The following is a 16,755-nucleotide window of genomic DNA, read 5'->3' as shown; positions in this document are numbered from 1 at the left end:
CCTCTCCAACTCAAGATAGCAAGGTAGAAGCAATAATTTCTAAACTCCAATTAAACTCCAAAAAATCCCTTTATATTATATGTATATACCTACCACCTGGTAATAACATACCAATCCTCGAAAATTACCTTAGCTGGATATCTGCCACATATCCCCAAGAAACTATCATCCTAGGTGACCTGAACATAGACTGGAATAGCATTACTGCTGATAATCCTTCTTCTCATATCAACCTCCATGGTTTTATCCAAACCATTACTTCAACTACTAGGCTCAACAAACATAGTAATAGAGAAAGCATTTTAGACTGGATTCTTATAAATAAAGTCAAAGATAGTTACAAAGTAGGAACTTTGCCAGATGATGTTAGCGATCACTCCTTAACATTCATAACAAGGGAAAAGGCTGATTGTGTAAACCCCTGCATTACAAGAAACATAGGCACCGTCAAACACTTCAATCCAGAACTGTTTCAGTCTGAACTTAGTGCATGCAATTGGAACCCCTTAAAAACACTCCCTCTTGAAAATGCAGTAATATACTTTAACTCTACTTTTTTATCCATTCTTGACTTACATGCTCCTGAATGTAGCATTAGAATTAAATCTAATGCTGCCCCCTGGCTCTCCCATGATACCAAAAAACTTATTCTCACTAGAAATAAAGTCTGGGCATGGAGATCACACAGAAATAACCCTGATCTTCTACACTTCCGCCAGCTTAGAAATCTAACCAAAAGGCAATAATAGCTGATAAAAGAAATTCTACTTCAATCTACAACAAACTCACCATAATAATTCAAAACTTTTCTGGTCTTCAGTCAATAGACTCCTCTCCCAGGAAGTTCTAAAACACCTTCCCCACTTAATGCTGATCCTGATACCCCTCAACAAACTGCAGATGCTTTTAACTCTTTTCACTGAAACTATCCAAGCTCTTGCTAAACAATTGAACGCTAATAACTCACACCCAACATGTAACTTTATAAACTCTGCCTTTAAATTCTCTCTACATCCTATCGCTACATCTTACATACACAGACTCCTTCTCAAACTAAAACCTTGTACCCCTCTGCTGACAAGTTACCTTCACTCTTTCTACAAAAGCTGCCAAGGCTATCGCATATCCTATTTCTATTCTCATAAATAGGACAATCAAAGAAGGTATCATCCCTGATTTATGGAAGGTCTCTCACATCATCCCACTCCATAAAGGTAACTCCATTGACTACTCTAACTATAGACCTATTGCTCTCCTTTCTCCATTGGCCAAAATAATGGAGAAATGTATACACCATCAGCTTGTACAACACCTCTCTCCACAACATCATAGCCAACTGTCAACATGGCTTCAGACCATATCATAGTACTACTACTGCCCTCCTTTCCTTCCTAGACACTATTAACCAGAACCGTAACAACAACCTACTCTCTTCATCTTCATTGACCTCTCCAAAGCATTCGATATGGTTAATCACTCTTTATTAATCAATACTCTTGAATCCCTATCTTTTGATATCCCTGCCATTAGATGGTTTACTTCTTATCTCACTAACAGAAAACAAGCTGTTCTCTGGAATAACCACATCTCTTCTCTTTTGCCTGTTTCTATCGGAGTTCCTCAAGGCTCTATTCTCGCCCACTTCTCTTTTCCCTCTTCATTAATGATCTCCAAAATATAATCCCTCAAGCTACTTGCATTCAATATGCTGATGATTCTACACTCATCTGCTCTGCATCATCCACCTCAGAACTTAGATCTCATACTCAAAAAGTCTTTAATACCGCTGAAACATGGTTCTCTAGACGATTCCCCTTACTAAATGCTAAAAACTAAACTCCTCCTCTTCACCCCACATCCAGGACCCCTTTAAACTTCACCATCTCCTCTAACACTGCCACTATCATCTCTCCTGACTCTACCACTAAACTGCTAGGTATTACAATTGATAATAATCTCTCTTTCAACCAACACATTAACAACTCCATAAAACTTGTCAATAGGAAAATAGGATCCTTATATCGTAGACCATTTCTAACACCTTCCTCTAGAACTAGGATTGCTCACTCCCATCTGCTTTCCACTCTTCTCTATGCTTCTCCCATTTTCACCAACCTTAAGAAAACAACCTTTCTAAATTGGCTACCTGCTATAATAACATTGCTCGCTACAGGAACCCCTACAGAACACATCACTGTCTCAACCTGAAACCACTAGGCTGGCCAGAATTTCAAAACTATCTTGCAATCCAACAACTCACTATTGCCCATAAAATTCTGTACCAACCTACGAACACCCTATACTCTCTCAACTCATAATCCCCTATAATAATCTTAACTCTCTTCCTCCAGTAAACTATTGGCTAGTTCTATAAAATCAAATAACACTGCTGGTGACTCCTTTTACCAATTCAGTAGGTACAAAATGGAATTTACTTCCTAGCAACATAACAAAGATTACATCATTACCTCTTTTCAAACAAAACATTAAACTGCACTTCCAAAATCACTGGCTGTGCACCTGTAGTAAACCTGATTAACTTTCCACTACTTATACTCTACTTCAAAATTATCTCCTACTTCTTACCTACTTACTTGCTCCCCTTTCTATAGCTAATCACTTCTAATTTCCCTTATTCTTAGCCCTCTTTTCTCTTACTTCCTACCTGTATCAATATCTTACAAAGCATTTTTAACTTTATACAATGCCTTTGGACTTTAACTGTGTGTGGTAGTAATTATTTCATTTAATATCTTTATCATACTTAGTATTTTATGTATGTATAGGTATTTTTTTGTTTTACTTTATGGACTGTGTGAGTCAGTAATTAACTCACTTAGTAATAATAAGTAACTGTAGAGTTGTTAGTTTTTGTCTCTTCAAACTTTCTTTAAAACACAAGTATGTTTTCCTTTATTGTACTTACTGTGGAGCTTTTCTCCCCGGGCCTCCACTGAAAATGGAAATATCTCCAGCTAGACTAGCCCGGTCAACAAATGTAAAATAAAAAAATAAAAAAGGACACTAAGGATAATCACAAGGCTTTCTTTAGTTATATTAGGAACCTGGGTGGGAATTCCCAGATATGCTCAGAATTAGTCCAAAATGACAAAAAATACACCAAACCCACAGACATTGCCAACATCCTAGCTGACAGGTTCAGCGCAAACTCCCCCACCCCACCAAAAGGGCAAATATCTATCCCAGCAGAGTGCTGCCCCCCTGACATCTCAGATGCTCAGGTAACAGCCGCCCTCTCCAAAGCAAAAAACACAGCATCAATGGGACCAGACGGTGTCCCGGGCTGCGTCCTACATGAACTCCAAGAAGAGCTAAACCCAAACATAAAACTACTGTTCAATCTCAGCCTTACTACAGGATATGTACCCAAAGAGTGGCGTACAGCAACAGTGGTCCCTCTCCACAAAGGTGGTGCCTCAACGGACCCTGGAAACTATCGCACCATAAGCCTGACTAGCTTGGTCTGCAAAGCTATGGAAAGGATCATCATGGACCTCATAAATAAAGATATTGGGGACCTACAGACACTGGATCCTACCCAGTTCAGCTTTGTTAAGGGCAGATCCTGCCTCTTAAACCTGGTTGACTTCTTTGAAACAGTCACCAAGGCCATTGACGAAGGGAAGGTGGTCCACACAGCCTACCTGGACTTCGCAAAAGCCTTCGATTCAATACCCCACTCGGGCATTATAGATAAGCTCACCAGCTTAAATATAAACCCCTATGTCACTAGATGGGTTGCAAACTGGCTCAAGGACAGAACCCACATGGTTAGAATTGCTGGAGCCATGTCAGACTCCAAACCAGTTACAAGTGGCATCCCACAAGGCTCAGTCTTGGGACCTCTCTTGTTCGGTATATATTTCTCGAGGTACAGGCCAACATGGAAGGACTGTGGCTGACCAAGTTCGCAGAAGACTGCAAACTGGGCGCCATAATCGACTCTCCAGCCGACACAAGCATCCTCCATAAGGGCCTCATAGAAACAGACAACTGGTGCCAGAGCCATGGCCTCAAGCTAAACGCCAAAAAGTGTATAGTCATCCCCTTTGGCAAAAACAAAGTGCCCACAAATTACCACATGGGTGGTAATCCATTAAGTACAGAAGAAGTAATTAGGGACCTGGGGACCCAAGTTGATAGCAATCTCTCATTTGACAACCACGTGGACAAAGTGGTTAGAAAATCATTTTATATAGCCCACATAATCATGAAGGGATTCACATCTAGATTAGGGGAGGTCATCATGCCTCTTTACTCATCCCTCAGGCCCATAATCGAGTACAATGTCCCTTTTGGGATGTACCTTACCAAACACCTGCAGCAACTGGAAAGACCCCAAAAGTACCTCACCAAGAGGATCAAAGGGCTCAAACAGATGCCATATGCTGCCCGGTTAAAGAAACTCCAGCTCTACTCAGTGGCATACCGCCTGCTCAGAGGTGATCTGTGCCTGACGTATAAAGCCATGTCCAACCTGGAATTAAGAGACATGCTGCACCTCAGAAAATCCAAATCCCATCAAGCTACACACTCGAGAGACTTGAACCTCAGCACTGAAATAAATAGGACATGCTGGAGGGACAGATTCATAACCCAGAGGCTCACTTCACTCTGGAATAAAATCCCAGTCCAGGTTAGGCAGAGTCCCTCATTGACTCTCTTCAAGAGGAATCTTGATGAGTGGATGGGAGATCGTAGGTTTATCCCGGGTATAACTTCTGTGTCACTGTTAGACAGAGGCACAGTATACCAACCTCGAAAAAGGGCATAGCAATATTTATTTAAACTGGGTGGCAAAAGCCAAACATACTCTGGCTAGGCTTATAAATGCCCTAGGGCAGATAGCCTAGTATGAACCTATGAACCTATGAACATCATGGATGTGCACTTCCAACGGCCCCAGGTGTGAATGTACTCTTCACATCATGGATGTGCACTTCCCATGGCCCAGGTGAGACTGTACTTTTCATGTCATGGATGTGCACTTCCAACGGCCCAAGTGTGAATGTACTCTTCACATCATGGATGTGCAATTCCAACTGCTCCAGGTGAGAATGTACTGTTCACATCATGAATGTGCACTTGCAATGGCCCTGGTGAGAATGTACTCTTCACATCATGGATGTGCACTTCCAACTGTCCCAGGTGAGAATGTACTCTTCACATCGTGGCTGTGCACTTCCAACGTCCCCAGGTGAAAGTACTCTTCACATCATGGATGTGCTCTTCCAATGGCCCCAAGTGAGAATGTACTCATAGTATCATGGATGTGGACTTCCAACGGCCCAGGTGTGAATGTACTCTTCACATCATGGATGTGCATTTCCAATGGCATCAGGTGAGAATGTACTCTTCACATCATGGCTGTGGATGTCCAATGGTCCAGTGAGAATATACTCTTTACAATCATATGTGCAGTTCCAATGGCCCAGGTGTGAATGTACTCTTCACATCACGGATGTGCCCTTCCAATGGCCCAGGTGTGAATATACTCTTCACATCATGGATGTGCATTTCCAATAGCCCAAGCGAGAATGAACATTTCACATCATGGATGTGAACATCCAACAGCCCAGGTGAGAATGTACTCTTCACATCATGGATGTGCACTTACAATGGCCCAGGTGTGAAAGTACTCTTCACATCATGGATGTGCACTTCCAATGGCCCAGGTGAGAATGTACTCTTCACATCATGGATGTGCACTTCCAACGGCCTGGGTGAGAATGTACTCTTCACATCATGGATGTGCACTTCCAACAGCCCAGGTGTGAATGTACTCTTCGCATCATGGATGTGCACTTGTAACAGCCCCAGATGTGAACGTACTCTTCACATCATGGATATGCACTTTCAATGGTCCAGCTGTGAATGTACTCTTCACATCATAGATGTGCACTTCCAATGGCCCAGGTGTGAATGTACTCTTCACATCATGGATGTGCACTTCCAACAGTCCAGGTGAGAATGTACTCTTCACATCATGGATGTGCTCTTCCAATGGCCCCAAGTGAGAATGTACACTTAGTATCATGGATGTGGACTTCCAATGGCCCAGGTGTGAATGTACTCTTCACAAGTACAAATATGACTCAGTCATTGTCCATGCTGGTGTGAATGACCTGAGACGTACCTCCCTGGACTACATGAAAAAAGATATAGAGGAGCTCTCTGAGCATGTAGCCCAGGCCTGTTTGATCCTGACCTTGAGTAGCATCTTACCCTCACCAAGAATGATGCCACAATATGAAGACAAGATGATCAATTTCAACAATTGGCTTAAGTATTGGTGTCATTCAAAGGGGATCCAATGCCTGTCAGCCTGGGATGATATGCTCGACAAGCCACGATGCTTCGCTAGGGACGGCTTGCACCTGTCACCCCTGGGCTTTCGGATATTGGCAAAGGCTCTTGCTACCCCCATAGTGCCTTTTTTAGGCAGGGCTCAAAAGACAAACCCACCTCCATAGGTATCACAAGGGATAAGAAACTAAGAGTAATGCTACTCAACGCCAGAAGTCTAAACCTCAAGATGCACGCACTCGAAACTCTCCTTAGCATGGAGAACATCGATATCTGGCAGTAACAGAAACCTGGTTCAGGGCTCCTGAGAGCACCCCAGCACTACTAGGTTATACCTCATACCATGCTTTTCGGCCCCAAAACTTGGACCGAACCACAAAAGGAGGGGGATTATCGATATTCATCAAAGATACCCACACCTCCAGGTTGGTGGCAAAGCACGAAGCATCAGAGACTATCCATGTGCAACTAACAGTGGGTAAAACAGCCTTCCAGTTTATAGCCTGCTACAGACCACCCTCCCAAACCCAGGAACCCCACTCGGCCTTCCTGAGAACACTGGAAAATATGAAGGCCTCTCCAAACACCATTATATTGGGCGACTTCAACTACCCAAACATAGACTGGGAGCATTAGTCTAGCTCCAACACCCTAGCCCAAAGGTTCCTAGAATTCATAAACTCAAATGCTATGGAACAACTTGTTACCACTCCCACAAGAGGGGAAAACATACTGGACCTGATCATCACCAACATGGGGACTCTATGCTCCAGACCAGAAGTGTATCCCTCACTGGTAAGATCAGACCATAAACTGATCTCACTGTATATTCACATCCCAACCCCAACCCCTGCTCAGAAAACCACAGTGAAAAACTTCTCTAAAGCAAATTTCACACTCCTCAAAACCGAGGTGGAATCATTCAAAGTCCCCGGGCCTGTGGAAAATACAGCCCAGACCGCAGAATCATTTATAAATGCATTCTATGAACACATTCAGGAATGCATGGATCATGCAATCCCAAATAAAACCAAGACCCAATCCTCCAAAGGCAGATGTCCTGTCTGGTGGACCCCAGCCATAAACAAACTATACAATAGAAGGAGGAAGCTACTACATGATAGAGCAAAATCCCAAAAAGGGAGGGCATCTCTGATCAGTAATAGCAAAAAACTAAGGGCACTCATAAAATCGCCTAAGGCCAGCTTCGAGAGAAAAATTGCACAGGACACTAAGGATAATCACAAGGCTTTCTTTCGTTATATTAGGAACCTGGGTGGGAATTCCCAGATATGCTCAGAATTAGTCCAAAATGACAAAAAATACACCAAACCCACAGACATTGCCAACATCCTAGCTGACAGGTTCAGCGCAAACTTCTCCCCCCCCCGCCCCACCAAAAGGGCAAATATCTATCCCAGCAGAGTGCTGCCCCCCCTGACATCTCAGATGCTCAGGTAACAGCCGCCCTCTCCAAAGCAAAAAACACAGCATCAATGGGACCAGACGGTGTCCCAGGCTGCGTCGTACATGAACTCCAAGAAGAGCTAAACCCAAACATAAAACTACTGTTCAATCTCAGCCTTACTACAGGATATGTACCCAAAGAGTGGCGTACAGCAACAGTGGTCCCTCTCCACAAAGGTGGTGCCTCAACGGACCCTGGAAACTATCGCCCCATAAGCCTGACTAGCTTGGTCTGCAAAGCTATGGAAAGGATCATCATGGACCTCATAAATAAAGATATTGGGGACCTACAGACACTGGATCCTACCCAGTTCGGCTTTGTTAAGGGCAGATCCTGCCTCTTAAACCTGGTTGACTTCTTTGAAACAGTCACCAAGGCCATTGACGAAGGGAAGGTGGTCCACACAGCCTACCTGGACCTCGCAAAAGCCTTCGATTCAATACCCCACTCGGGCATTATAGATAAGCTCACCAGCTTAAATATAAACCCCTATGTCACTAGATGGGTTGCAAACTGGCTCAAGGACAGAACCCACATGGTTAGAATTTCTGGAGCCATGTCAGACTCCAAACCAGTTACAAGTGGCATCCCACAAGGCTCAGTCCTGGGACCTCTCTTGTTCGGTATATATTTCTCGGAGGTACAGGCCAACATGGAAGGACTGTGGCTGACCAAGTTCGCAGATGACTGCAAACTGGGTGCCATAATCGACTCTCCAGCCGACACAAGCATCCTCCAAAAGGGCCTCATAGTAACAGACAACTGGTGCCAGAGCCATGGCCTCAAGCTAAATGCCAAAAGGTGTATAGTCATCCCCTTTGGCAAAAACAAAGTGCCCACAAGTTACCACATGGGTGGTAATCCATTAAGTACAGAAGAAGTAATTAGGGACCTGGGGACCCAAGTTGATAGCAATCTCTCATTTGACAACCACGTGGACAAAGTGGTTAGAACAACATTTTATATAGCCCACATAATCATGAAGGGATTCACATCTAGATTAGGGGAGGTCATCGTGCCTCTTTACTCATCCCTCAGGCCCATAATCGAGTACAATGCCCCTTTTGGGATGTACCTTACCAAACACCTGCAGCAACTGGAAAGACCCCAAAAGTACCTCACCAAGAGGATCAAAGGGCTCAAACAGATGCCATATGCTGCCCGGTTAAAGAAACTCCAGCTCTACTCAGTGGCATACCGCCTGCTCAGAGGCGACCTGTGCCTGACGTATAAAGCCATGTCCAACCCGGAATTAAGAGACATGCTGCACCTCAGAAAATCCAAATCCCATCAAGCTACACGCTCGAGAGACTTGAACCTCAGCACTGAAATAAATAGGACATGCTGAAGGGACAGATTCATAACCCAGAGGCTCACTTCACTCTGGAATAAAATCCCAGTCCAGGTTAGGCAGAGTCCCTCATTGACTCTCTTCAAGAGGAATCTTGATGAGTGGATGGGAGATCGTAGGTTTACCCCGGGTATCACTTCTGTGTCACTGTTAGACAGAGGCACAGTATACCAAACTCGAAAAAGGGCATAGCAATATTTATTTAAACTGGGTGGCAAAAGCCAAACATACTCTGGCTAGGCTTATAAATGCCCTAGGGCAGATAGCCTAGTATGAACCTATGAACCTATGAACATCATGGATGTGCACTTCCAACGGCCCCAGGTGTGAATGTACTCTTCACATCATGGATGTGCACTTCCCATGGCCCAGGTGAGACTGTACTTTTCATGTCATGGATGTGCACTTCCAACGGCCCAGGTGTGAATGTACTCTTCACATCATGGATGTGCAATTCCAACTGCTCCAGGTGAGAATGTACTGTTCACATCATGGATGTGCACTTGCAACGGCCCAGGTGAGAATGTACTCTTCACATCATGGATGTGCACTTCCAACTGTCCCAGGTGAGAATGTACTCTTCACATCGTGGCTGTGCACTTCCAACGTCCCCAGGTGAAAGTACTCTTCACATCATGGATGTGCTCTTCCAATGGCCCCAAGTGAGAATGTACTCATAGTATCATGGATGTGGACTTCCAACTGCCCAGGTGTGAATGTACTCTTCACATCATGGATGTGCATTTCCAATGGCATCAGGTGAGAATGTAATCTTCACATCATGGCTGTGGATGTCCAATGGTCCAGTGAGAATATACTCTTTACATCATATGTGCCATTCCAATGGCCCAGGTGTTAATGTACTCTTCACATCATGGATGTGCCCTTCCAATGGCCCAGGTGTGAATATACTCTTCACATCATGGATGTGCATTTCCAATGGCCCAAGCGAGAATGAACATTTCACATCATGGATGTGAACATCCAACAGCCCAGGTGAGAATGTACTCTTCACATCATGGATGTGCACTTACAATGGCCCAGGTGTGAAAGTACTCTTCACATCATGGATGTGCACTTCCAACGGCCCAGGTGAGAATGTACTCTTCACATCATGGATGTGCACTTCCAATGGCCTGGGTGAGAATGTACTCTTCACATCATGGATGTGCACTTCCAACAGCCCAGGTGTGAATGTACTCTTCGCATCATGGATGTGCACTTGCAACAGCCCCAGATGTGAATGTACTCTTCACATCATGGATATGCACTTCCAATGGCCCAGCTGTGAATGTACTCTTCACATCATAGATGTGCACTTCCAATGGCCCAGGTGTGAATGTACTCTTCACATCATGGAAGTGCACTTCCAATGGCCCAGGTGAGAATGTACTCTTCACATCATGGATGTACACCTCCAATGTCCCCAGGTGTGAATGTACTCTTCACATCATGGATGTGCACTTACAATGGCCCAGGTGTGAATATACTCTTCACATCATGGATGTGCACTTACAATGGCCCAGGTGTGAATGTACTCTTCATATCATGAATGTGCACTTACAATGGCTCAGGTGTGAATGTACTCTTCACATCACGGATGTGCCCTTCCAATGGCCCAGGTGTGAATATACTCTTCACATCATGGATGTGCATTTCCAATGGCCCAAGCGAGAATGAACATTTCATATCATGGATGTGAACATCCAACAGCCCAGGTGAGAATGTACTCTTCACATCATGGATGTGCACTTACAATGGCCCAGGTGTGAAAGTACTCTTCACATCATGGATGTGCACTTCCAATGGCCCAGGTGAGAATGTACTCTTCACATCATGGATGTGCACTTCCAACGGCCTGGGTGAGAATGTACTCTTCACATCATGGATGTGCACTTCCAACAGCCCAGGTGTGAATGTACTCTTCGCATCACGGATGTGCACTTGCAACAGCCCCAGATGTGAATGTACTCTTCACATCATGGATATGCACTTCCAATGGCCCAGCTGTGAATGTACTCTTCACATCATAGATGTGCACTTCCAATGGCCCAGGTGTGAATGTACTCTTCACATCATGGATGTGCACTTCCAACAGTCCAGGTGAGAATGTACTCTTCACATCATGGATGTGCACTTCCAATGACCCAGGTGAGAATGTACTCTTCACATCATGGATGTGCACTTCCAATGGCCCAGGAGAGAATGTACTGTTCACAGCATGGGTTTGCACTTCCAACAGCCCACATGTGAATGTACTCTTCGCATCATGGATATGCACTTCCAATGACCCAGCTGTGAATGTACCCTTCACATCATAGATGTGACATTCCAACGGTCCAGGTGAAAATGTACTCTTCATATCATGGATGTGCACTTCCAAGAGCCCCAGGTGTGAATGTACTCTTCACATCATGGATATGCACTTCCAATGACCCAGCTGTGAATATACCCTTCACATCATGGATGTGCACTTCCAATGGCCCAGGTGTAAATGTACTCTTCATATCAGGGATGTGGACTTCCAATGGCCCAGGTGTGAATGTATTCTTCACATCATGGATATGTACTTCCAGTGGCCCAGGTGAGAATGTACTCTTCATATCATGGATGTGCACTTCCAATGGCCCAGGTGAGAATGTACTTTTCACATCATGGATGTGGACTTCTAATGGCCCAGGTGTGAATGTACTCTTCACGTCATGAATGTGTGCTTACAACGGCCCAGGTGTGAATGTACTCTTCACATCATGAATGTGTACTTCCAACGGCCCCAGGTGTGAATGTACTCTTCACATCATGGATGTGCAATTACAACAGCCCCAAGTGTGAATGTGCACTTCCAACAGCCCAGGGGAGAATGTACTCTTCACATCATAGATGTGCACTTACAATGGCCCAGGTGGAAATGTACTTTTCACATCATGGATGTGCACTTCCAATGGCGAAGGTGTGAATGTACTCTTCACATCATGGATGTACAATTCCAAAGGCCCAGGTGAGAATGTGCTCTTCATATTATGGATGTGCACTTCCAATGACCCAAGTGTGAATGTACTCTATACATCATGGCTGTGCATGTTCAATGGCCCAGATGAGAATGTACTCTTCACATCATGGATGTGCACTTCCAATGTCCCAGGTGTGAATGTATACTTCATATCAGGGATGTGGACTTCCAATGGCCCAGGTGTGAATGCATTCTTCACATCATGGATGTGCACTTCCAATGGCCCAGGTGAGAATGTCCTCTTCATATCATGAATGTGCACTTCCAATGGCCCAGGTGAGACTGTACTTTTCATGTCATGGATGTGCACTTCCAACAGCCCAGGTGTGAATGTACTCTTCACATCATGGATGTGCAATTCCAACTGCTCCAGGTGAGAATGTACTGTTCACATCATGGATGTGCACTTGCAACGGCCCAGGTGAGAATATACTCTTCACATCATGGATGTGCACTTCCAACTGTCCCAGGTGAGAATGTACTCTTCACATCATGGCTGTGCACTTCCAACGTCCCCAGGTAAAAGTACTCTTCACATCATGGATGTGCTCTTCCAATGGCCCCAAGTGAGAATGTACTCATAGTATCATGGATGTGGACTTCCAACGACCCAGGTGTGAATGTACTCTTCACATCATGGATGTGCATTTCCAATGGCATCAGGTGAGAATGTACTCTTCACATCATGGCTGTGGATGTCCAATGGTCCAGTGAGAATATACTCTTTACATCATATGTGCAATTCCAATGGCCCAGGTGTGAATGTACTCTTCACATCACGGATGTGCCCTTCCAATGGCCCAGGTGTGAATATACTCTTCACATCATGGATGTGCATTTCCAATGGCCCAAGCGAGAATGAACATTTCACATCATGGATGTGAACATCCAACAGCCCAGGTGAGAATGTACTCTTCACATCATGGATGTGCACTTACAATGGCCCAGGTGTGAAAGTACTCTTCACATCATGGATGTGCACTTCCAACGGCCCAGGTGAGAATGTACTCTTCACATCATGGATGTGCACTTCCAACTGTCCCAGGTGAGAATGTACTCTTCACATCATGGCTGTGCACTTCCAACGTCCCCAGGTGAAAGTACTCTTCACATCATGGATGTGCTCTTCCAATGGCCCCAAGTGAGAATGTACTCATAGTATCATGGATGTGGACTTCCAACGGCCCAGGTGTGAATGTACTCTTCACATCATGGATGTGCATTTCCAATGGCATCAGGTGAGAATGTACTCTTCACATCATGGCTGTGGATGTCCAATGGTCCAGTGAGAATATACTCTTTACATCATATGTGCAATTCCAACGGCCCAGGTGAGAATGTACTCTTCACATCATGGATGTGCACTTCCAACAGCCCAGGTGTGAATGTACTCTTCGCATCACGGATGTGCACTTGCAACAGCCCCAGATGTGAATGTACTCTTCACATCATGGATATGCACTTCCAATGGCCCAGCTGTGAATGTACTCTTCACATCATAGATGTGCACTTCCAATGGCCCAGGTGTGAATGTACTCTTCACATCATGGAAGTGCACTTCCAATGGCCCAGGTGAGAATGTACTCTTCACATCATGGATGTGCACTTCCAACGGCCTGGGTGAGAAGATACTCTTCACATCATGGATGTGCACTTCCAATGGCCCAGGAGAGAATGTACTGTTCACATCATGGATTTGCACTTCCAACAGCCCACGTGTGAATGTACTCTTCGCATCATGGATATGCACTTCCAATGACCCAGCTGTGAATGTACCCTTCACATCATAGATGTGACATTCCAACGGTCCAGGTGAAAATGTACTCTTCATATCATGGATGTGCACTTCCAAGAGCCCCAGGTGTGAATGTACTCTTCACATCATGGATGTGCACTTCCAATGACCCAGCTGTGAATATACCCTTCACATCATGGATGTGCACTTCCAATGGCCCAGGTGTAAATGTACTCTTCATATCAGGGATGTGGACTTCCAATGGCCCAGGTGTGAATGTATTCTTCACATCATGGATATGTACTTCCAGTGGCCCAGGTGAGAATGTACTCTTCATATCATGGATGTGCACTTCCAATGGCCCAGGTGAGAATGTACTTTTCACATCATGGATGTGGACTTCTAATGGCCCAGGTGTGAATGTACTCTTCACGTCATGAATGTGTGCTTACAACGGCCCAGGTGTGAATGTACTCTTCACATCATGAATGTGTACTTCCAACGGCCCCAGGTGTGAATGTACTCTTCACATCATGGATGTGCAATTACAACAGCCCAGGGGAGAATGTACTCTTCACATCATGGATCTGCACTTACAATGGCCCAGGTGTGAATGTACTTTTCACATCATGGATGTGCACTTCCAATGACCCAAGTGTGAATGTACTCTTCACATCATGGCTGTGCACGTTCAATGGCCCAGATAAGAATGTACTCTTCACATCATGGATGTGCACTTCCAATGGCCCAGGTGTGAATGTATACTTCATATCAGGGATGTGGACTTCCAATGGCCCAGGTGTGAATGCATTCTTCACATCATGGATGTGCACTTCCAATGGCCCAGGTGAGAATGTACTCTTCACATCATGGATGTGCACTTCCAATGGCCCAGTTGTGAATCTACTCTTCACATCATGGAAGTGCACTTCCAATGGCCCAAGTGAGAATGTACTCTTCACATCATGGATGTACACTTCCAATGTCCCCAGGTGTGAATGTACTCTTCACATCATGGATGTGCACTTACAATGGCCCAGGTGTGAATGTACTCTTCATATCATGGATGTGCACTTACAATGGCCCAGGTGTGAATGTACTCTTCATATCATGAATGTGCGCTTACAATGGCCCAGGTGTGAATGTACTCTTCACTTCATTGATGTGCAGTTCCAATGGCCCCAGGTGTGAATGTACTCTTCACATCATGGATGTGCACGTACAATGGCCCAGTTGTGAATCTACTCTTCACATCATGGAAGTGCACTTCCAATGGCCCAAGTGAGAATGTACTCTTCACATCATGGATGTACACTTCCAATGGCCCAGGTGTTAATGTATTCTTCACATCATGGATGTGCACTTCCAATAGCCCAAGTGAGAATGTACTCTTCATATCATGGATGTGCACTTCCAATGGCCCAATGGCCCAGGTGTGAATGTACTGTTCACATCATCGATGTGCACTTCCAACGGCCGAGGTGAGAATGTACTCTACATATCATGGATGTGCACTTCCAATGGCCCAGGTGAGAATGTACTCTTCACATCATGGATGTGCACTTCCAGCTGTCCGAGGTGAGAATGCACTCTTCACATTATGGATGTGCACTTCCAATAGCCCAGGTGAGAATGTACTCTTAACATCATGGATGTGCACTTTCAATGGCCCAGGTGTGAATGTACTCTTCACATCATGGATGTGTACTTCCAACGGTCCAGGTGAGAATGCACTCTTCACATCATGGATGTGCACTTCCAATGTCCCAAGTGTGAATGTACTCATCACATCATGGATGTGCACTTCCAACAGTTCAGGTGAGAATGTAGACTTCGCATCATGGATGTGCACTTCCAATGGCCCAGGTGAGAATGTACTGTTCACATCATGGATGTGCACTTCCAATGGCTCAGGAGAGAATGTACTGTTCACATAATGGATGTGCACTTCCAACAGCCCATGTGTGAATGTACTCTTCGCATCATGGACGTGCACTTACAAGAGCCCCAGGTGTGAATGTACTCTTCACATCATGGATATGCACTTCCAATGACCCAGCTGTGAATGTACCCTTCACATCATGGATGTGCACTTCCAACAGCCCACGTGTGAATGTACTCTTCACATCATGGATGTGCACTTACAAGAGCCCTAGGTGTGAATGTACACTTCATATCAGGGATGTGGACTTCCAATGGCCCAGGTGTGAATGCATTCTTCATATTATGGATGTGCACTTTCAATGGCCCAGGTGAGAATGTCCTCTTCATATCATGAAAGTGCACTTCAAATAGCCCAGGTGAGAATGTACTCTTCACATCATGGATGTGCACTTCCAATGGCCCAGGTGTGAATGTACTCTTCACATCATGGATGTGCACTTACAATGGCCCAGGTGTGAATGTATTCTTCACATCATGGATGTGCACTTACAATGGCCCAGGTGAGAATGTACTCTTCACATCATGGATGTACACTTCCAATGTCCCCAGGTGTGAATGTACTCTTCACATCATGGATGTGCACTTACAATGGCCCAGGTGTGAATGTACTCTTCACATCATGGATGTGCACTTACAATGGCCCAGGTGTGAATGTACTCTTCATATCATGAATGTGCACTTACAATGGCCCAAATGTGAATGTACTCTTCACATCATGGATGTGCACTTACAATGGCCCAAGTGTGAATGTACTCTTCACATCATGGATGTGCACTTACAATGGCCCAGGTGAGAATGTACTCTTCACATCATGGATGTATACTTCCAATGTCCCCAGGTGTGAATGTACTCTTCACATCATGGATGTACACTTACAATGGCCCAGGTGTGAATCTAGTCTTCACATCATGGAAGTGCAC

Source organism: Protopterus annectens, chromosome 1.part1 (genome assembly GCF_019279795.1).
Source record: "Protopterus annectens isolate FY-2018-M chromosome 1.part1, PAN1.0, whole genome shotgun sequence".
Taxonomy (NCBI): domain Eukaryota; kingdom Metazoa; phylum Chordata; order Ceratodontiformes; family Protopteridae; genus Protopterus; species Protopterus annectens.
The sequence above is the reverse complement of the archived record's forward strand: the minus strand, read 5'-3'. Positions refer to the sequence as shown.